Source organism: Staurois parvus, unplaced genomic scaffold, assembly GCF_062004578.1.
Source record: "Staurois parvus isolate SC_StPar_1 unplaced genomic scaffold, SC_StPar_1.0 ptg000586l, whole genome shotgun sequence".
Classification (NCBI taxonomy): Eukaryota; Metazoa; Chordata; class Amphibia; order Anura; family Ranidae; genus Staurois; species Staurois parvus.
The window spans coordinates 3,192,225-3,214,361 of record NW_028318382.1 but is presented as its reverse complement, the minus strand read 5'-3'; the positions used below and the strand labels follow the sequence as shown (position 1 = coordinate 3,214,361).

The following is a 22,137-nucleotide window of genomic DNA, read 5'->3' as shown; positions in this document are numbered from 1 at the left end:
GAGTATTGGAATACCACATGTGTAAGACTTTTTAGGAGCCTAGCCGCGAATGTGGGCCCAAAATCTAGTGAGTACCTTCAGGCTTTCAAAAGGCGTAACTTGCACATTTGATTTATTGACTGCCTATGACAGTTTTGGAGGTTCTAACATGCCAGGATAGTACAAACATCCTCCAAATGACCTCTTTTCGTAAAGTAGACACTCCAAGTAGTGGTTCACTGAAATGAAAATTCTGTTGCCGAACCAAAAATACAGGATGTACTTGGCCGAAAACGGATAGTTTTTAATTTTTTTTTAATGTAATGTGGCTAGGGGGCATTTTTGCATTGAAGTCAATAGAGCTACGATTGTGCATGAAAGTCTATGGGATGCAATTTTGCACAAAAGTCTATGAGATGCGACTTTGCATGTATCGGCAGCTTTTTTCCTATCAGCAAAATGCCGATAACACTATTTTCGGTCGGTATATTGGTGCATCCCTAACTCCAAATTATTTGATAAGTGGCATGGTGAGTATTTTGCAGATCCAATTTTTTGTCACAAGGTTTTGAAAAATGAAAAAAATGTTCATTTTCTTTCTTCATTTTCCAAAAACTTGTGGCAAAAAGTAAGATCTCCCAAAGACTTGCCCTGTCTCTCAGCAAATACCTTGGGGTGTCTGCTTTCCAAAAAGGGGTCTTTTAGGTTGTGTTTATACTGTCCTGGCATTTTGGGGCCTCCAAAAATGTGAAAAGTAGTTAGGAAATCCAATGTATAATTAATGCCCCTTGAAAGTCTGAAGGTGCTGACAGGATTTTGGGCTCCCATACGCTGCACGGCTCCCAAAATGTCTCATGCATGTGGTATCTCAATACTCAGGAGAAAAAGCAGAATGTTCTTTGGGGTGTAATGCTACATATATCTATGGCATGTGTGGGAAACATCTCAGTAAAGTGACAACGTTGTTTTAAAAAAAAGTATTTTTTGGCATTTTTTTAAAAACTTATGGCAAAAAATAAAATCTTCCTTGGACTCAAGTCGCTCTCAGCAAATACCTTGGGGTTTCTACTTTCCAAAAAGGGGTCATATGGGGTTTGAACTGTCCTGGCTCTTTAGTGTCTCTAAAAACATTATGTTGAGCTTAAATGTAATGTTATTTTTTCATTCAGCCTACAAAAAAGAACCTAACAGATTCCTTCATTCATATTGATTGATGTGGAAGAGATCTTCCACTAGAAAAAAAGTGAGAAAATTATGTGCCGAGCATAGGAGCTACCACCGGCTGACCCGCTCCCCCCTCACGCTCCTAATGCTGGGCAATCATGTTTTTTTTTTTCTAGCTGCGGATGGAGAAATCTCCCCCTGTTGTCATGCAGGCACTGACATATGTATTCAGCAGACAAGAGGTAACAATATAACATTAACTCAATAAAACAACTTTTTTTTGTTTACTTTTTGTTACCTAACTTTTCAGAACAATAACTTTTCTGGCCTTTGAGCTTAGAGTCTCTCAAAATGTGATAGACAGTTTCCTAACTACCTAACAAAGACCCTTCTTGTGCAGCATTCTGTGGACCCCTATACTGTGTTGTGCTGTACCCTAGACTAATATTATTATTATTATACAGTATTTATATAGCGCCAAAGGGTTTGCTCAGCGCTGTACAATAGTGAGGGGGCAGAACATGAGACAATACAGTAACAATACAATACACGAGGGGTTCAAGGGCCCTGCTCTTTCGAGCTTACAATCTAGGAGGGAGGGGATAGTGGTACAGGAGGAAGTGGCTGTGGTGGATGGAGTGGTGGGAGGAGTGGAGGAGATCAGTTGTTAGGTGAGTGTGGGGTAGGCTTTCCTGAAGAGATGGGTTTTCAGGGTGCGCCTGAAGGTGAGGAGGGTAGGTGACAGTCTGATGGATTGGGGTAGGGAGTTCCAGAGGATGGGGGAAGTCCTGGAGAAGTCCTGGAGTCGGGCGTGGGAGGAGGAGACCAGGGAGCTAGAGAGTAGGAGGTCCTGTGAGGAGCGAAGGGCACGGGTAGGGTGGCATTTGGGTATCAAGTCAGTTAGGTAGTTTGGGGCGGCGTTGTGAATGGCTTTGTAGGTCAGAGTTAGTAATTTGAATTTGATGCACTGGGCAATCGGGAGCTAGTGAAGGGATTGGCAGAGGGGGGTGGCAGATGTGGAGTGGTTGGTGAGGTGGATGAGTCTAGCCACTGAGTTCAGGATAGACTGGAGTGGGTATAGTGTATGTTTGGGTAGGCCAGTGAGAAGGGAGTTACAGTAGTCCAGGCGTGAGATGATGAGGGAGTGTACGAGTTGTTTAGTAGTGTCTGGGGTGAGGAATGTACGTATCTTGGAGATGTTGCGGAGGTGGAGTCTGCATGATTTTGATAGTGATTGGACATGAGGTTGGAAGGAAAGGTTTGAGTCCAGGGTGACACCCAGGACTTTGGCATGTGGGGTGGGATTGATGGTGGCGTTGCTAGTCGTGATGGAGAGGATGGGGCGCAGGCTGGGGGGAAAACCAGGAGCTCGGTTTTGGACAGGTTTAACTTGAGGAAATGGAGCGACATCCAGTCTGATATGTTGCTCAGGAGGTGGGCGATGCGGGCGGAGAGAGAGGGGGTGAGGTGAGGGGTGGAGAGGTAAATTTGTGTGTCGTCGGCATAGAGGTGATAGTTGAAGCCCTGGGAGTGTATCAGTTTGCCAAGGGAGGAGGTGTAGATGGAGAAGAGGAGGGGTCCGAGGACAGAGCCTTGGGGGACTCCAACAGAGAGGGGGAGAGAGGGGTAGGTGGCAGCGTTATAGGTGACGCTGAAGGAGCGTTGGGATAGGTAGGAGGAGAACCAGGAGAGAGCAGCGTCCCTGATGCCAAAGGAGTGCAATTTGGTAAGGAAGAGGGGGTGGTCAACTGTGTCGAAGGCCGCGGAGAGGTTGAGGAGCAGGAGGACTGAGTAGTGGCCATTAGCTTTGGCGGTTAGCAGGTCGTTAGTGATTTTAAGTAGGGTGGTTTTGGTTGAGTGTAGGGGACGGAAGCCAGACTATAGTGGATCAAGGAGGTTGTTATCAGTGAGATGGGTGCTTAGGCGATTGTAGGCTAAGTGCTCAAGGAGCTTGGAAGTGAATGGTAGCAGGGAGATGGGTCTAAGGTTGTTTAGGTCAGTGGGGTCAAGGGAGGGTTTTTTGAGTATGGGGTAGATGTGTGCGTGCTTTAGGGGGGAGGGGAATGTGCCAGTAGAGAGGGAGAGATTGAAGATGTGGGTGAGGGAGCGAATGATGGAGGAGGGGGGTGACTGGAGGAGTTGTGAGGGGATAGGGTCCAGGGGGCAAGTGGTGAGGCCAGCTTCAGTGAAGACCTTAGTGACCTCCTCAGTGGTAGCAGGGCTGAAGGAGCGGAGCGTTGGGGAGGTGATAGTGTGCGGGGCGTTAGGTATGGTGGGGGGGGCAGTGCGGTTACGAGGTCAGAGGAGGGGAGAGTTGAGGGGGTGATGGAGGGAGGGGGGCTAGGTGGAGAGGTAGACTAATAGTTCATTACAGTGTGGTAGCAACGGAAGAAGTGTTTGATGCAGAAGCCAGGTTGGTCAGGACAGGAGGGAAAAAACACAGGTGTCAACGCTTGTTCTAAGTTTACCACAGATACAACATCTTTTTTGGGGTGACCTTTGTGTTGGGGTAGGTTGGAGGACATCTGGAAAATGTCTCTCATGAAGCCAGCTAACTGCATCTGGTTTTGGGCCATGGCACCTTCTGGATACAAAAAGGCTGAGGTGATCGCTTCCTGAAATTTTAGAAAGGCTCCAGTTCTTCTATTTGCTTTGTAAATAACCAACAAATTGTATAGAGCCAATTGAAATAAGTATATAGACACCTTTCTGTACCAGTGTGTAGCTCTACCGGAGGTTAAATATGACTTAATATGACTATGAATCATTTGGTCGTTGAAGTCTACACCTCCCATATTTAGATTATAGTTGTGCACACAGAGAGGCTTTTCAGAGAGCCTTTGTCCTGTCTGTATGAATGGAAGAAAAGATGAATACATCACGATTGTCCTTCCATTTTACTGCTAGTAGTTCTTCATTCTCCAAGCAGGCGTTCTCTCCCTTTCTAAGTGGGGTGTTAACAAGCCATTAGGGAAAGCCCCTGCAATTAGGTCACATGGTGCCACAGCAGCCAATTTTTTTAAGGAACAAATGTCTAAAAAGTGGCATGCTTGCATAAAAGTTTTCCACATGCAAATGGTACTAAACACAGAACAAGGGTGACACCAAGTCCAAAGCTATTTTTCCATTGCTCCCCATGTAGTCTGAGCATCTGGTGGGCTCTAGTTGACTGTGTTTTCCCTCAAAATTCCTAAAGCGGTATATATAGCCTGTGGCTCTCTCACAGAGCTTATACATTTGAGCCCAGATCTGCCGCACTTGCTGGAGAGATATTGCTTGTTTGCAAGCCTGCTAGCAAAATGTACAAGGGACTCATTTATGCAGATGTTTTGTTGGGGCATATATTCATCTGCAAATTTCTGGGACATGTAATTTATGAGGCGCTGAATTTTGTGGAACCAATCATAGTTAGGGTCACCCTGGGAGAACAGAGGTTATTGTCACTGAAATGTACAAACAACATTATTCTGTCATATCTTTTTCTGGTCATTGCAGCAGAGAACATGCACATATGATGAATTGGGTCTGAGAACCAATAGGCCCGCAGTTCCTTCTTTTTTGTAATGCCCATGTTAAGGGTTAGGCCCAAAAAAGTTTAAATTCAGAAACTGTGATTGGTTTCCACTTGAATGGCCTGTCAAGCTATACATTTGGGTTGGCAGCGATGTACTATAGGGTAAAAACATTACCTTGGTCCACAATCAAATTATAGAGGTCTTTGGTGAAAACCAGCTCAATCGAGTCAAGGGATGTTGTTAAGTTCACTGTTTCCACCTGAATCCTGGGCTGAGCTGTAAATGGGAGGATAATTGGTGCTGTTGAATCTGGGAGAAGCCAAAGAGAGTTTGCAAGCACCACTGGAAGGCTACTATGGGCTCTACAGGCCTACAGGCGCTACAGGCCTGTGCTCAAATTCTTGGTGGCTGCGGTTGCATTGCGCTCTTAGTGCTAGCTACCTCACCAGCTTGTACTGCACTTTTGGTGCTTGCCACTTCAGCATGCAATACTGCAGTGCTGGTGTGTAAAATGCCTGGATGTACTACACTACTTGTGCTTGCAAGATCACCAAACAGTAGTAACAGTGCTAATACTTGCGCCCTGGTGTATCTGAGCATTATTATGTGTTTCTAGCACTCCAGCAACATGAGGTCGGGGATTTTAGCAGGGACCTCTTTACCATCGTCCAAGCTAGCTGTCAGGGTGCCACTGTTATCTACGGGTTCATATTCTTAGCCTAATTCTGAGAAGCCTCCCCTTGCTCTAATCTATCATGCTGAGAATCCTGTATGTGTCCTCACTAGGGTACCTTTTCTGGGACATTTTGGGCACTAACTTTACAGGTACCTAGTGGCAACTATGGAAAAAAGAGCTCCTGGCCTGATCTTGATAACACTACAGTTTTGCAGACAATGTATCAGTGGGGGCAGTGATCAGAAAAACACAAGTGCTGGCAGTTATTGGGGTTGATCCTGCAAACTTTTTTTTTGGGGGGGGGGGGGCACTACACTATTGGGGACACTAGTAACACTAGTATAGTTTTGACTATATAAAAAATATATATCCACCTGCGCTCCACAGACTCCTTATATATAGCTAGCTGCTATCATCTACACCCTATACCATGGGACACATAAATTAAATATCAAGATATTGGATGAAGGGGGCAGACTGGTCTTATATGAATTTTTTATATAATTTTAGCACATATATTATTTAAGTATTAGTCACTTTTACATTTGTGTATAACATTTTGTTTTTTTAGCATTATTATAGCAGAGCGCTTCATCCAATATCTTGATAGTTTTGACTATGACCAGGATACGGACCCGGACAGACACTATACTAGTAATGACGGTGATAAGCGACTTATGGTGTTACTATGATAGTGTGGCGGGCAATCAGGGACTGGCACTAACTGACGCTGGCTGGGTGGGACACTTACTGACTATAACTGAAACTATCTGACATCACTAGAGATACTAATACAGTGACCAGTGATAATACTGTACACTGTCACTGTACTAATGGCACTGGTTGGGTGACAGGTGTGATCAGGAGGACAATCAAAGGGTCACCTGTGTGCCTAACAATTGTATGTGGCTGTGGGGAATGGAGTGGTAGGAGGAGTGGAGGAGATCGGCTGTTAGGTGAGGGTGGGGTAGGCTTCCCTGAAGAGATGGGTTTTCAGGGTGCACCTAAAGGTGAGGAGGGTAGGTGACATTCTGATGGATTGGGGTAGTGAGTTCCAGAAGATGGGGGAAGTCCTGGAGAAGTCCTGCAGTCGGGCGTGGGAGGAGGAGACCAGGGAGCTAGAAAGTAGGAGGTATTGTGAGGAGCGAAGAGTACGGGTTGGGTAGTATTTGGGTATCAGGTCGGTGAGGTAGTTTGGGGCAGCGTTATGAATGGCTTTGTATGTCAATGTTAGTAGTTTGAATTTTATACATTGGGCAATCAGAAGCCAGTGGAGGGAATGACAGAGGGGGGTGGCAGAAGCCGAGCGGTTGGTAAGGTGGATGAGTCTGGCCGCTGAGTTCAGGATAGACTGAAGCGGGGATAGCCTGTTTTGGGATAGGCCGGTGAGAAGGGAGTTGCAGTAGTCCAGGCGTGAGATAATAAGGGAGTGAGCAAGTTGTTTAGTAGTGTCTGGGGTTAGGAACGTACGTATCTTGGAGATGGGGGGGAAAATTGGGAGCTCAGTTTTGGAAAGGTTCAATTTGAGGAAATGGAGCGACATCCAGTCTGATATGTCGTTCAGTAGGTGGGTGATACGGGCGGAGACTGAAGGGGTGAGGGGTGGAGAGGTAAATTTGCGTGTCATCGGCGTAGAGGTGATTGTTGAAGCCGTGGGAGTGTATCAGTTTGCCGAGGGAGGAGGTGTAGATGGAGAAGAGAAGGGGCTCAAGGACAGAGCCTTGGGGGACCCCGACAGAGAAGGGGAGAGAGGGGGAGGTGGTAGCGTTATAGGTAACGCTGAAGGAGCGTTGGGATAGATAGGAGGATAGCCAGGAGAGAGCGGAGTCTCGGATGCCAAGGGAGTGTAGTTTATTAAGGAGGAGGGGGTGGTCAACTGTGCCGAAGGCCGTAGAAAGGTTGAGGAGTAGGAGGACTGAGTAGTGGCCATTAGCTTTGACGGTTAGCAGGTCATTAGTGATTTTGAGTAGGGCGGTTTCGGTGGAGTGTAGGGGACAGAAGCCAGACTGTAGTGGATCGAGGAGGTTGTTGTCAGTGAGGTGGGAGCTTAGGCGATTGTAGACTAAGTGCTCAAGGAGCTTGGATGTGAATGGCAGCAGGGAGATGGGTCTAAGGTTGTTCAGGTCAGTGGGGTCCAGGGAGGGTTTTTTGAGTATAGGGGTGATGTGCGCGTGCTTTAGGGGGGAGGGGTATGCGCCAGTTGAGAGGGAGAGATTGAAGATGTGGGTGAGGGAGCGTAGGATGGAGGAGGAGGGTGACCGGAGGAGTTGTGTGGGGACAGAGTCAATAGGGCAAGTGGTGAGGCGGGCTTCTGAGAAGACCTTAGTGACCTCCTCAGTGGCAGCAAGGCTGAAGGAGCGGAGTGTTGGGGAGGTTATAGTGTGCGGGATGTTAGGTGTGGTGGGGGGCAGGGCGGTTGCGAGGTCAGAGGAGGGGAGAGTAGATGGGGTTATAGTGGGAGGGAGGCTAGGTGGGGAGGTAGATTGAGCATTGGCGATGTCCTCACGGATTGCGTCGATCTTGTTTTGGAAGTGATTGGCAATCTCGTGGGCGGTGAGTGAGGTACTGGGTGGAGGTGGGGGGGGAGAGAGTAGGGAGATGAAAGTGAAGAGCCGGCAAGAACAGGTGGAGAGGGTGTTGATGAGGGTTACGAAGTAGGCTTGTTTGGCGGCGTGGAGGGAGGAGGTGTAGGTGAGGAAGGCAGATTTGTAGAGGGAGAACGCTCGAGGGGATCTGGTTTTGCGCCATAATCGCTCCAGCGCGCGACTGAGTTGTTTAAGATTTTTAGTGTGGTCGTTCTGCCAGGGTTGAAGCTGTCAGGATCTAATGCTACGTGTGGTTAGGGGTGCTAAGGAGTCTAAGGCAGCTGACAGCGAGTCGTTATACGCAGTAGTGGCCAGGTCAGGGCATGACAGTGGAAGGATACTGTCATACAGACGGTCAGCTGCAGAGTGGAGAGGGGCCGGGTTCAGGTTACGGCTGGTGATGGTTTGACGTTTGGGGGGGAGGTGTTAGAGGACGGGGAGATGGAGAATGTAATGAGGTTGTGGTCAGAGAGAGGGAAAGGGGTGTTTGTGAGGTTGTGGAGGGTGCAGAGATGAGAGAAAACGAGGTCCAGAGTGTTCCCGTCGGTGTGTGTGAAGGACTGTGTGAGTGCAAAGGATGTTAAGTGGAGGAGTTGGGATGTAGCCATGTTGTTGACGTTGATAGGGATATTGAAGTTTCCAAGGATGATGGTGGGTAGCTCAGAGGAGAGGAAGAAGGGTAGCCAGGTGGAAAAGTCGTCGAGGAAGCAGGATACGGGTTCAGGAGACCGATAGATTACTGCAATCCTCAGAGGGGTGGGAGAGAAGAGCCGGATGCAGTGGGCCTCGAAGGAGGAGAAGGATAGAGAGGGGGGGGGTTTGGGAGGACCTGGAAGGTGCTCAGCGGTGACAAGAGCATGCCGACCCCACCACCTCCGCGACTGCTCGGTCTGGGCGAATGGGACCAGACGAGACCTCCATAGGAGAGTGCCGCAGGGAAGGTGGAGTCAGTGGCTTGGATCCAAGTTTCGGTGACCGCTAGGAGGTTGAGGGAGTGGGAGATAAAGAGGTCATGGATGGCGGTGAGCTTGTTGCAAACCGATCGGGCGTTCAGGAGTGCAACCGAGAGTGGAGGGGTGGTTTCGGGGAGGAGGGGGACAAGGTTGAGGGGGTTGCGGCGGTTTGTGGGAGTAGGAGGGTGCCTAGTGGGTGAGTGAGGTGGTGAGGGGCCAGGGTTCGGGGAGGTATCCCCAGCGGTTAGGAGAAGAAGAAGGGTGGGAAAAGTGGCATGGGAGCCGGATGTGCAAGAGCGTGTGGGTCTGTTAGTGGTGGCGTGTGGGTCGGTGGGAGAGTGGAGTATCAGGAGGAGGTGGTGAGAGCCGTAATGGGGAGATGGAAGTAGTGAGGGTCCTATGTATAGTTGTTTTGGGGGAGTAGGGGGGTAGAGGGAGGAGATTTTGGGAAAGGAGGAGAGGAGTATGAGGAGGAGGAGTACAGGTGGCATATTAGGAGGGTGAGCGGAGTGCTGGTCAATTGAGGGAGGTGAAAGGTTTCACATCAGGGCGTATTGATGCGGAGAGTCTGTCGCGCAGTGGCAGAGGCTGAGTCGGGTCTCGTAGGCCAGGTTCATCTGTGGGAGGAGAGGGAGAGTGGTGGGCAGCTGGGTCTACTGCTGGCTAGTCGCGGCAGTCTCTGGGTGCTGTAGGCCGGCGCCTGTAGGTGCTGTGGGCCGGCGTCTGGAGGTGCTGTGGGCCAGCGTCCGGAGGTGCTGTAGGGCACGGCGTCCGGAGGTGCTGTAGGGCACGGCGTCCGGAGGTGCTGTAGGGCACGGCGTCCGGAGGTGCTGTAGGGCACGGCGTCCGGAGGTGCTGTAGGGCACGGCGTCTGGAGGTGTTGTAGGGCACGGCGTCTGGAGGTGTTGTAGGGCACGGCGTCTGGAGGTGCTGTAGGCTAGGCGTCAGTAGGTGCTGTAGGGCCTGGCGTCTGTGGGTGTTGTGGGCCGGCGCTTGTAGGTGCTGTGGGCCGGCGCTTGTATGTGCTGTGGGTCAGCACTTGCGGGTGCTCTAGGGCCCGGCATCTGTGGGAGCGGTAGGGCCCAGCGTCTGTAGGTGTTGTAGGGCCCAGCGTCTGTGGGTGCTGTAGGCCGCGTGGTAGGCTCACCTCTGCCAGATTGGACGGGGCTTTGGGCTGTGCGGTGGCAGGGGCACGGGGGGGCGGCTGTGTATATCAGGGGAAAGTATTCTGAAGTAGGACGTTGAGTGTAAACCTGACCTAGGAACTGGTAGGGACTAGCTAGAATGAGGTTTACCCTCTTGGCAGCTGGCATGGGTCCGTGTCACATGGTCCTCAGGCATTCAGACCTGCTTCACATCCCTAGCTTGAACTATGGTATATGCAAGGCCCTACAAGAGAGTGCTCCAGGTGGGAAGAGGATTGGCGTGGAAGCAGAACAGCTCAGCTCAGCTCAGCTCAATTTATTACAGCAGGGCACTAGCTGAAGGTTTGGCCACATGAAGTCACAAGAGGCGCATACAGGACCACACTTGGGTTACAGCCACAAGTGCCTTATAGAAAGGATGGGGCCTGAAGGAGTTGAAGGTGCTTTAAAGCCCCTTCCTGCACATAATGCTTCTCTTTCCTAATAAAAGTTCTCCCAGGCACGTGACCTCTTCCTAGTTTTTGATCTGGTGGCATTCTGTTGGTGAACTAGAGCAGCATACACATGTCACACGGTGCCAGAAAAATGTCATCCAGTGCCAAGGATGAATATACCACACTGTGGATCCATCCCCATGTTGCAACTAGAATTCCACTCAGCATCACTGCACAACTCCGGGTCCACCAGTTCAGCTCTTTGTGGACCCAAAATGTACAAAGACATTGTGGAGTCTTCCTGCTGTGCGTTCCCTGCCCCTGCCGAGTTCCTTGCACTGATTATGATGGGACAAAAAGGAAGCAGTGGCTCCTAGGGCAGATCATCCCCCTCCCCCCATACATTTAAAATTTTCAGCAATTATTAGATTGAATGTCATGCATGCTGTAAGTGAAGTAGCATTAGCTTTTGGAGGATAGATGGCAGCAGCTCTAAGAACCGATGCCACTTTATGCAGAGATAATGAACGTGACACCAATTTGCCCATCTTGCAGAAGACCTCATCTCCTGCATTAGTGTCACGTACCTGGTAGTGAGCCTGACTTGGAGAGGAAGGCCTCTCTTACAGATTCTGGCTCAGGGGTCACTGGAAGTGGAACAGCAACCACGAGAGTACGGCGAGTGCCGTGATCAGTCCGGTGGTCTGCGTGGGTAATAGCCAAGGTCTTGCTGGAAAGATGCCTAGGACAGATGGCGGTAGGCAGATGTCTCAGCAGAGCACACTGGCAGCAGGCAGTCAGCACAGCATAGCAGGCTGGTAGCGGACATGCTGGCGGCAGGTAGATGTCACAGCAGAGCAGGCTGCTAGAAGATGAGCTGACAACAGGCAGATGTCACAGCAGAGCAGGCTGGTAGCTGACGAGCTGGCAGCAAGCAGATGCACCAGATGCAGAAGTGCTGGACTACGTCGCTGTAACAGGCTGGATGAGCAGCATGCAGGGTCAGATGAGCCGAGTTGGCAACAGACAGGCAGATCAGGCATAAACGACAGACAAGAGAGAAGTCGGGTCACGGGCCAGTGTCAGCAACAGCAGAGGCAGCTCAGGCAAAGGCAGTAGGCAGAGGCAGAATCCGGAAAACAAGCCAAGGTCAGGGCAGGTAGTAAACAAGCTGAGTCAGAAGCAAGCCAGGTCCAGATCAGAGGTCAAACACAGGAGTCAGGATATACAAGCACAGAAGGTGCAGACCAAACAGCAGTTAGCCAGTACAGTAGCTCAGTTTAAATAGGTAGTTTGGCGCCAGCCTTGGTGACAGGTGCGTGCCCGTTTGTGCGAGTGCACGCGCGTCTATGCACGTATTTGTGCACATCTGCCCAGCCGGTTGCCAGTCTGCGCATGCACATATGTACGTATGTGCTGCAAAACTTCACCTGAGCTATGGGCAAGCCTTCCCTGATGATTAGTCACCAAAATTTGAAAATGGTTAGGAGAAACATCTTAAAGATATTAAGAAAATGGTGCATGTCACCATTCATCACTGTGTATTGAACACCTGCAAGTGTGGCCAACAAAATATGTGTTACTTCATGGTGTATGTCTTGTAATGTGGGTCCATGGCACTAACATTAAAACCTAGAATTAGTGGCTGCAACAATCACCCCCTTCATTGGAGGTCAGTGGTAGTTATATTAACCCTTCTCCCCCAGCATAGGTAGTCAGTGGCTGGCTGTAATAACACCTCCAGAGATGGTGTTTATTTAACACATGCTTCTGCTAGGCTCTCTCCAAGTTAAATTAATGTGTACATAGAACAGCGCTAACCACACTAAAAGGAAAAAACTATTTCTCTCATATGAGAACACATAAAAGGGTTAAAGTGCAATGTAAAAATACCATGCAACAATAATGTAATGATAAAGTGCAAAATACACTGATCAAAAAAATTAAAGGAACACTTTGAAAACACATCAGATCTCAATGGAGAAAAATATGCTGGATATCTATACCGGATATGGACTGGGTAATGTGTTAGGAACGCAAGGATGTTCCATCGTTTGATGGAAATGAAAATTACCAACCTACAGAGGACTGAATTGAAAGACACCCCGAAAATCAAAGTGAAAAATTGATGCAGCAGGCTAGTCCATTTTGCTGAAATTTAATTGCAGCAACTCAAAACGATACTCAGTAGTTTGTATGGCCCCCACGTGCTTGTATGCATGCCTGACAACGTTGGGGCATGTTCCTACTGAGATGACAGATGGTGTCCTGCGGTGTTTCCTCCCAAATCTGGACCAGGGCATCACTGAGCTCCTGGACAGTCTGAGATGCAACCTGGTGGCGTCAGATGGACCGAAACATGATATTCCAGAGGTGTTCTATTGGATTTAGGTGAAGCGAGCGTGGGGGCCATTTAATGGTATAAATTCCTTCATCCTCTGGAAACTGCCTACATACTCTCACCACATGAGGCAGGGCATTGTCGTGTGCCAGGAGGAACCTAGGACCCACTGCACCAGAGTAGGGTTTAACAATGGGTCCAAAGATTTCATTCCGATACCTAATGGCAGTCAGGGTGCCATTGTCTAGCGTGTAGAGGTCTGTGCGTCCCTCCATGGATATGCCTCCCCAGACCATCACTGACCCACCACCAGAACGGTGATGCTGAACGATGGTACAGGCAGCATAACGTCCTACACGGATTCTCCAGACCCTTTTACATCTGTCATATGTGCTCAGTGTGAACCTGCTCTCATCCGGAAAAGCACAGGGCCCAAGTGGCGGACTTGCCAATTCTGGTGTTCAATGGCAAATGCCAATTGAGCTCTATGGTGCGGGGCAGTGAGCACAGGGCCCACTAGAGGATGTTGGGCCCTCAGGCCACCCTCATGAAGTCTGTTTCTGATTGTTTGGTCAGAGACATTCACACCAGTGGCCTGCTGGAGGTCATTTTGTAGGGCTCTGGCAGTGCTCATCCTGTTCCTCCTTGCACAAAGGAGCAGATACCGGTCCTGCTGATGGGTTAAGGACCTTCTAAGGCCCTATCCAGCTCTCCTAGAGTAACTGCCTGTCTCCTGGAATCTCCTCCATGCTCTTGAAACTGTGCTGGGAGACACAGCAAACCTCCAGGCAATGGCACATATTGATGTGCCATCCTGGAGGAGTTGGACTGCCTGTGCAACCTCTGTAGGGTCCAGGTATCGCCTCATGCTACCAGTAGTGACACTAACTCTAGCCAAATGCAAAACTAGTGAAAAACAATCAGAAAAGATGCATAGGAAAAAAATGTCAGTGGCCTCTACCTGTAAAACCACTCCTGTTTTGGGGGTTGTCTCATTGTTGCCCATCTAGTGAACTTGTTAATTATATTAACACCAAAGTAGCTGAAACTGATTAACAACTCCTTCTGCTACTTAAAGCGGAGCTCCACCCAAAAGGGGAAGTTCCGCTTCAAAGACTGGTCCCCTGCTCCCCATTAAGGATTGGAACCTTTGGGGAGCGGAGGGGGAGCAGGTACCCGAAATTGACAAGTACCCGCTCCCACTTCCGCTGCGATCACCTAGGTCGGGTGTCGGCAACCCGCGGCTCCAGAGCCGCATGCGGCTCTTTTTCACCTTTGCTGCGGCTCCGGAGCACACTGCCCACCAGGTGACAGGCAATAGGGTTGCCGTAGCTCAGTGGTCGGCAAGCCGCGGCTCTTTTAACCTCCCTGGCGGTTTTCCCGAGTGTAGCTCGTGGTAGAATTTCTATACCACGAGCTACACTCAGGCTTACCATGCGGCGCTGCTCTGGGGGTCCCTGCAGCACTTACCTTATCATTCGTTCCCGCGATGTGTCCCCTGCAGCGTCCCCGGCCATCTCCTCCGGCCGATGCCGGCATCCGGCTTCTGTGTTCCGGTCCCCGTGACGTCGGGACGTACGGGCGCCGCCGGCGGCGGGAAATTTAAAAAATTTAAAAAATGTATTTTTTTTTTTTCAATTTTCAATAGTAAAACATTGCTGTTTCATCCCATTTCACATACATATTGTCCCTAGTGCTTTGTCCTGTGCCCTGCCTGCATTTTGTCTGTTCTTTCTGCCTGGAAACTGAGAAACGTCCATGGTGTCCAAAAAGCGTCCCTTTACGTCAAAAGCGGTTTTAGACCGGCTAGAGAACAGCGATAGTAAATCAGAACCACTTGCAGAATTGAGTGATAATGATTTGTGGGGAAATTTTCCTAAAAATTACAGCCTACAATAAAAAACTATTTCCATGCGAAAAAATGGTACCACTTTCAGCACAAAAAATCGGAAGGAATCATACCGCCAGGGAGGTTAATGCAGCTCTTCTGTGTGCCGGGCGCCCGCTCCCCTCCCTCCTCTCGGGCGGCCGCCCCAAAAGTCAGGACTCTGCAGCTAGCCTAGCAATGGGCAAACTACGGCCCGGCGGACCTTATAATCCGGCCCGCGGAGCGTGGCAAACATTGGCTGTCAGGATGTAGGCGGGGCAGCGTGACGAACTCCTCTCCTCTCACAGTCCGCCCTGAAGACCAGAACTGCGCGGGAACACGGCGAGAGGAACGCGCGGAGTACAGGTAAGTGAATTGACACAATATGGGAATGAATTACTATAGGGGGGATGAATTACTATAGGGGGGATGAATTACTATAGGGGGGATGAATTACTATATGGGGGATGAATTACTATAGGGGGGATGAATTACTATATGGGGGATGAATTACTATAGGGGGGATGAATTACTATAGGGGGGATGAATTACTATGGGGGATGAATTACTATAGGGGGGATGAATTACTATAGGGGGGATGAATTACTATAGGGGGGATGAATTACTATGGGGGATGAATTACTATATGGGGGATGTATTTTCAGTTTTAAAAATGTGGCTCTCAAAATAAATTTTAATCGTGGTTTTGGCGAGATTTGGCTCAGTTGAAAAGGTTGCCCACCACTGACCTAAGGCTATGATTGTGATTATGACGATACACTGTGGCCCTGATTAACCCTTTGCTTACTGGGCCCTTAAACCCCCTTCATGACCAGAGCGCTTTTTGCAATATATGCAGTGTCGGATTTGTTTTAAATGTTGCAATGGTTTTGCGGCTCCCAGTCTTTTTTTCCCTCTCGGAAACGGGTCCAAGTGGCTCTTTATGTCTTAAAGGTTGCAGACCCCTGACCTAGGCCATCAGAAGCGAAAGTTGTCCTCCTACCCTCCCTCCCCGTAGTCTTCTGGGACAAGTGACAGGTCCCAGAAGACTATGGGGCAATTCAGGAAGCGCAGTGCAACTTGCGCATGCACAGTGGGCACCTTGCTGTGAAGTCGCAGGCTGCCACAGCCGGGTGCCCACACTGAAGATGCCGACACCTGGAATACCAGATGGCTGGTGAAACAGGCTATGGGGAGGACACCGCGGGATCGTGGGACAGGTAAGTGGATGTTTTTTTAAAGTCAGCAGCTACAGTTTTTGTCTGACATTTTTTACAGTGTGAGTGGAACTCCTCTTTAACTCTTTAACCAGATCAATATTTCAGGAGTTTAATTGACTTGATGCTATACTCTGATTAAAAAGTGTTCCTTTCATTTTTTTGAGCAGTGTATATACCTAATATTAATGTGTCCTGTTCCTGTTGGATTTTAGGAATTGTGTATGGATTGTTAAATTGTGGAATAAACATTTCATGGCACGCTCTGCATTCCTAGAGCTTGAGTGGCCTTACAGACAAACTAAATAAACTCACAAGAGCCCTATGTTGGTCAAATCGTAAACCAGCTAAACTGCGTGTTGCTCTGGGAGTAACAATCTGCAGCCTCATGGTCCTCCTTCATAGGACTTCTCAGACCAGCACACTCATGGTTCAATCAATCGCATCAATAAGAAAAAAGCGGAGCTCCCATAGCATAAAACCATTTAAACTTATTTATTGTGTAAAAACATCAGTCCACTCACATTAGCGAGTGTGGCCACTGACACAAGTAATTCGGCACATTTGTAATAAACTGGGTTATCTCTGGCCGCGAAAACCAAACTACGAGTCCAACCACAGCCGCGCGTGGTGATGTCACATCCAAGCCCCGCCCTACAAGTTTCATCACTCAACGTCCTCCAGGAGCAGAAGGTTATCATTGTTCTATTTACACATTAATTCATATATGGTGATTACTTTATAATTGAAAAGCAGCTTCCGTGTGAGATTAGGTCAGTTTGTGTGCACTTGGGTGCTCATATTTTTTTATATTGTTTATGGTGCAGTCCTTTATATTTTCTTTCTCCCAGTTGAGCCACCACTATAGTTCTGTTACTCAGTTTGACAGTTTTCTTTTTTTTTAGTGCTGGGTGCTGGAGAACAGAACGTTCTATTAAGTGTCACACTGCTGCCACTGGCAGCTGCACCTTCTAAGTGGTATTTGGTGAAGACCAACTTTCCCCAGGTACACCACTGCAGGGCACACATGATGAGGTACAGCAGTCCAAGTGGCACCCCATGTGAAAACACTGCACATGGGGCAGTTGCCTTTCCTCCCAGCAGTGACGTGCACTGACAGACTGGCCAATGGCTATACTTCTTGTAGCCCAGAGAACAGTGGTGGAGCCATGTCCACCTGTACAGACGTCTGGGCTGATTGAGGCTGGGTATCATTCAGTCTGAAGTAGCCAATGGCTATTTGGCAGTATTTCAATAAAAATAATAAATAAATAATAAATGCCAATACAGAGAACGGACTCAGGTGTCAGCAATCTGTCAGAACTGTAATCATGCAATTTCTCAGTTCTATATTTGTGTTTTAAAAGTTCCATGATGAAGGGAATATGTAAGAACACCAGTATGGTAGCTGTTGTTGCTAACTACTTAGTTGCTTGTTACAGTGTTGTCTTCCTGGTTACAAGTATGACACTACCCAGCAAGTTACTAACATTGTAGTATGAAGGATGGTCAGACTGACTCCAATCTTGTTGCTGGACATTGAAGCCAAGTTGGGACAACATCCCTTAAACCTGCACCTATAAGTACATAGCCATACGGTACCATATGTTTCCCCAGATTCCCTTTAATAATTTGTTTTCAGACTTGTTTTGAAAGCATGATTACTCCAGCACTACTAAAAGAATATAGAAATAGGCAAAAAAGTGAGCCCTTCAATTTACCGTGATGGCCGCCAAACTATGAAGCCACTTAAAGTGGTAGTAAACTTAAACATTCTTTTTTTTTTTTGGTAATGGGCCCCTTGCAGGTTTGTTCAAGTGTACGCCTTTGCAAGAGCTATTTTTGCCTGCACGACGTGCACAGGTGTTCCATGCATCCCTGTGCAAGCAATTACATTCATGTCAATCAGGACACAGCGACTGCAAGGACACAGCTGCTGCTCCCTTGACAGCCGTGCAAGTGCGGATGCGCTGCCCCATATGCACAGTGTGGGTTCAGGAACCTGCACACAACCGCACCCACATGGATGTCAGATTGGTAGCAGCGGGTAATTTATTTTTTAATCAGAACAAGGGATGGTACTGACATTTAACCAGCTCAATCTAGTGGCCAAAAATGCAGTATATATTCTGAATGGGAATAAAAATATACCGCTTTTCGGCAACTAGATTAATCTGACAATCATGGGAAGGAGTAGTATTAGAGAAAATAAGAGATAAATTTGTGCAGCCTGTACAAATGCTTGTGACATTCGCCCAACAAATGTTTTTTTAAATACACCCCTTTGAGTCACTGACCAGGAACAGGAATCAAATAAAGACTTCTGACTTTTCTCCAACCTTCTTGATTAAGTTCTGTGTTCCAGGTCTGAGTCTCATTACGCATTCATAACCACTAACTTTGCAGTAATGCTCAATAAGGGCCCTTTTACACCTAACGCAGTGGGATGCAAGTGTATGCATTTTAAACTGCACTCCAACTGCATAGACACATGCAATTGCACTGCAACGCATCACAGTGCACATAAAAGCCCAAGAAAAGAGAGACCTCAAAGGTCAAATGCAGATAGAAAAGCGCATTTCAACTGCATGTAAAGGCACATCAACTACATGTAAAACACGTGTCAACTGCATGTAGAACGTGCATCAAATCCATGCATAGGAACAAGAAAAGAACGCACAGTTACGTACAGTTTATGTTGTGAATGGGCCCTAAAAGATCCACTTTGAGCACAGTCTCAGCATTAGTTGCACAACCCAAGGTTTAAAACTATTAAAACATCGGCCAATAATGGCCACTTCATATGCTAACCGCATGCTTTGTCAAAGAAATTTGATGGCCAATGTTTTAATTGTTTTTAACCTTGAATTGTGCAAATTAAGATACAACAAAGTGGAGAAAGCCCCTGAGGCATGCTTCTTCCATGGTTTAGAAAGTATTGAAGCCAGAGGGTCAGCATAACAGCCCGACAACTAGGGTGGACTGAGGCAGTCCCTGTATTTCTCAAATGTCAGGTTTACTTTAAGCCCTGGCTGGACTTGCGTCCACAATGGCTTTGCATTCCTAGTTAATTATTATTATTATTATACAGTATTTATATAGCGCCAAAAAGTTTGCTCAGCGTTGAACAGAGTAGTGGGGGACAGTACATGAGACAATACAGTAACAAAACAGTATACGAGGGGTTTGAGGGCCCTGCTCTTTCGAGCTTACAATCTAGGAAATGAAAGGAAATGAATATATACGAGATGTTACTGGCCTAAATAGCTAATTGAAGTAATTTCTCTGAGTTTAATGCAGTTGTTGACAATTCAGTTAATTCATTGTAGGGTTATCACAGCCTTGTAATAGAATTCAGTCAGTAAAACAAGATTTGTTTCATAATAATTCTGCTTTGGGTTCTGATTTTTGGATGGTGGACCAAAACTTCATACCTAGATTGGATATGTTAAAGCGCATCTATGGTCAAAATGTAAAGTCTGGCTCAGGGCCAAAATTTGCTCCTTAAGCTTCTTTGGAGCCACAGTCACTCATAGGGAAGCCCATTCAAGTGAATGGGTTGCCCTATGTGCAACACATGTCTCTGTATGAGAATCACACAAAATCGAGAGTGAGAATGCAAATTTCTGCTAGGCATAGTGTGAATGAGGCCTAAAATCTTTATATTAATTTCCACATTGTATTCCAGTTATTTCTAGCCTACTTCTATTACTCTGAATGCTTTTGAAATTTGTAAAGTTGCCTTGTGAAGATCCCCACACATTTACCTCCTTGAATTCTGTGACATGTATTCACTATACCACGTGAGTAGGCAATGCCGTGTCACACATTTGATAAAGCCTGCCTTCTGAACTACAGAGGAGCTGAGAGGAAGAGTTTCAGGAGGCGGTGACAGTACAAGAATCTCGGCTTGCAGGCAGCAAGGTATCATGGGATATGTAGTCTTTAGAAATGGGAAGTAAACAGCAGAGGAGAATCTGCAAAACATGCTGGGAATCCAGGAAGGAGATTTTCCAAGTCAATAATAACTATTGTTATTACCGATCGCGGCTGCGGGTGTCAATCACCAGGTCCCGGCTGGTCATTACCCGCCGGGTCCCGGCGATTGCCGGCAAACAGTGACACAGAGCACAGCTGCATTGTTTACAATGCAGCTCTGCTCCCTGTCAGTTCCCAACACACTGTTCCTGAGAGCGGAGTTTAGCTCTGGGGATCAGTGTGTTCCTGTGAAGTCCACACCCCCCGCCCACTAGTAAAACACTCCCCTCACACAGTTAACCCTTTGATTGCCTAAAAAAAGTTAACCCCTTCCTCCCCAGTGCCATTAGTACAGTGTCAGTGTTTTTTTTTGCACTGATCACTGTATTGGTGTCACTGGGGATGTCAGTGATCCCAAGTCAGTTCCCCCCAGTCCCGCCATAAGTCGCTGATCACTGTCATAAATCGCTGATCACCGCCATAAGTCGCTGATTGCCGCCATTATTAGTATAAAAAAAAAATCCCAGTATCTTTCCCACTATTTGTAGATGCTATAACTTTCACGTAAACCAATTCATTTACACGTATTGGGATTTTTTTTAGCAAAGACATGTCGCAGAATACATTTTGGCTGAAATTTATGCCGAAAATTGATTTTTTAATTTTTTACTGGACATGTTTTATAGCAAAAAGTCCAAAATATTGTTTTTTTTCTCAAAATTGTCAGCCTTTTTTTTTTATAGCGCAAAAAATAAAAATTCACAGGCGATCAAATACCACGGAAAAAAAGCTCAATTCGTGGGAAAAAAAGGAAGTAAATTTAATTTGGGTGCAGTGTTGCATGACGGTGCGTTTGTCAGTTAAAGTAACGCAGCGACGTAACACAAACCGCTTCTGTAACCGCTTCCTGATCACCCTATAGCAGAAATACTGCTACAGGGCGACATGGGTGCGCAAAATCACAAATATATATATATATATATATATATACACATGATTTGCGTTCCCGTGGTTTTCACGCCCCTCCCAGATAGCATCAGATTGCCCGTAAGTACACCAGTCATCACATTTAACCCCTTGACTGCCAGGAAGACGCTCATTCACAATAAACCTCCATTGCTAGTATAGTGTCTGAACAGATCAATGTCTTTGATCAGATAAGCACTATACCAGTGTTCACATTAGTATAGCGTCACCCAAAAACGCAGCGTTAGCAGGATCAGCCCCGGCACCTGCCTACACCTGCATTTAGCCCCTATGCTTACCCCCCCCCCCTTCTCCCCAGCAAGTAGGTCACTGTCACTTGATACATTGCACACAAAAGCGCAGTGTTCGCAGAATCAGGACTGATCTCTGTTAGCACTTGCCAGTAAATTTTGATGACTCTCATATGCAGCAGAGTGCCAGTACTAGTGCAGCGCTACCTTTTGGTGAACTGGCGATACCAGCAGTCTAGTACATCTTGGTCTTTCACATATCTCTTAGATTGTAAGTTCCCAGGATCAGGCCCTCCTAACCCTCTTGTATTGATTGTTAATCTTGGAATTGGCGCTTGTGGCAAAGTGTGACCTAATGTGTGCCCACCATTAGAAGTGGGTGGATGCAGGGCGGTATATTCTAATGGTAGGCATACCACACACTTTTTCTGGCAGAGATTTCTTCTCTTTTTTTCATTCAGTCCACAGGTTGCATACAAAAAAAAGAACATAGCATATATACCAAACAAGGACCAGCGACGTACTGGTACCTCACTGGACTTTGAATGGTAATACCAGGATGATGCCTACAGCTGCAGGCATCATCCTGGTATCGTTTTTTTCAGCTGTCGATCGGCTTTCATGTAAAAGCAGTCCTAGTGGCTAATTAGCTGCAGGATTGCTTTTACAAGCAGCGGGGGATGATGCCCACCCTCCCCCGCTGCCTTCCACGGCCTTCTCGGGCAGTTCCGTGCCATCGGGGGAACCTGAGAATGCAGCCGGTGTTTCTGCCAGCTGACCATTGAGCTGATTGGAGACCAGAATGGTGCCAATCATCTCTATAGCCTAAGAAATCAGAAGCTACGAGCATTTCATCACTTCAGTTTCGCAGCATATAAACAGCGCCATTTGTAAATTGGGAAAGCATCTGATCACACCGATCTTGGTTTGATTAGATAATGTAAGGGCAGAGGAGATATCTAGAGTCTGATAGACCCCAGATTTCTCAAAAAGGAATATATGACAATTCCCCATTGAAGTTATAGGGGATATTTGCATTCCCTGTGATAGCATTAAAAGTGCTAAA

General features: G+C 47.5%; 1 long non-coding RNA gene across 1 annotated transcript in view; it reads left to right on the top strand.

The window, feature by feature from the left end:
• Positions 1-1,317: 1,317 nt before the first annotated feature.
• The window catches only part of LOC149450035 (uncharacterized), a 38,825-nt gene continuing 18,005 nt past the window's right edge, over positions 1,318-22,137 (top strand). The window contains exon 1 of the long non-coding RNA XR_016315317.1: positions 1,318-1,385. This is a non-coding gene — a long non-coding RNA (uncharacterized LOC149450035). The remainder of the gene's footprint in view (positions 1,386-22,137) is intronic.